Raw genomic sequence first — 1,309 nt, forward strand, 5'->3', positions numbered from 1 at the left:
TAGTTTCAAACTGCTGACCCGGGTTAGCATCCTGAATCATAACCACTACGCTACCAGAGCTTCTATGGAGCTCAATTATTCTGTAAATCTAAAACTTTACAAAAACCAAAATCTATTAATTTTTTTAAAACAAAGATAATATATCTTATCAAAAAGGGATTTATCCTAGGAATGCAAAGATGGTTTTAAACTTGAAAGCCAATCAATGTAATTTATTACATTAATAAACTAAAAGACAAAAATGATAAGCTCAGTTGGAAGACTAAACACATTTGACAAACCCAATGTTCTTTCCTGTTAAAAACTCACAGAAAATTAGAAATAGAAGTAAGCTTCCTAAACCTGATAAAGGGTGTCTATAAAATTCCCACAGCCAACATGATACCTCAGGTATATCTCAGGGATGATACTGTGGATTTTGTCCAGACTATTGCAATAAAGCAAGTAACACGAAATTTTTGGTTCCTTGGTACATATAAAAGCTATGTTTACACTATACTGTAGTTTAGTAAGTGTGCAATAACATTATGAAAAAGTTTGAAATATTGTGAGAATTACCAAAATATGACACAGAGACACGAAGTAAGCACATACAGTTTGAAAAAATGGCACTGATGGACTTGCTCAATACAAGGTTGCCAGAGACGTTCAATTTGTAAAAGACACCATATCTGCAAAGTCTAATACCGTAAAGCACAATAAAATGAGGTATGCATGTATTTAATGGTGAAAGACTGAATACATCCCCCTAAGGTCAGGAACATGACAAGATGTCTCTCATTGCTTGTAATCAATCAATTACAAGTGCTGGAAATTCTAGCCATTAAAGCAAGAAAAGAAAGAAAAAGAACAAAGTTGGAAAGAAATAAAATTGTCTTTATGTATGATGACTTGATTATCTCTCTAGAAAATCCATTGAAATGTATCATCCCTAAGTATCTATAAAAATCTATAAAATCCCTGAAACCTATAAAAGTATGTTAACATAACAAATAAATGAATTTATCAAGGTTGTGGAATACAAGATCAATATATAAAATTTAAATCATATTTCTTTAAACTAGCAATGAACTAACAGAAATTGAAAATTTAAAGATGACAATATCATTTACAATAACATAAAAATATGAAATTCTTAGGGAATAAATCTTAACAACAACAAATCTTAACAAAAGACGTGAAGTACGTTTATACTGAAAACTACCAAACATTACTGAGAAATTAAAGTAGGCATTAATAAATGAAATGATTTACTGTATCTATGGATTAGAAAATTCCTTATTCAGATGCCAAATCTCACCAAATTAAT

This window comes from Chrysochloris asiatica, unplaced genomic scaffold, assembly GCF_000296735.1.
Source record: "Chrysochloris asiatica unplaced genomic scaffold, ChrAsi1.0 scaffold00160, whole genome shotgun sequence".
Classification (NCBI taxonomy): Eukaryota; Metazoa; Chordata; class Mammalia; order Afrosoricida; family Chrysochloridae; genus Chrysochloris; species Chrysochloris asiatica.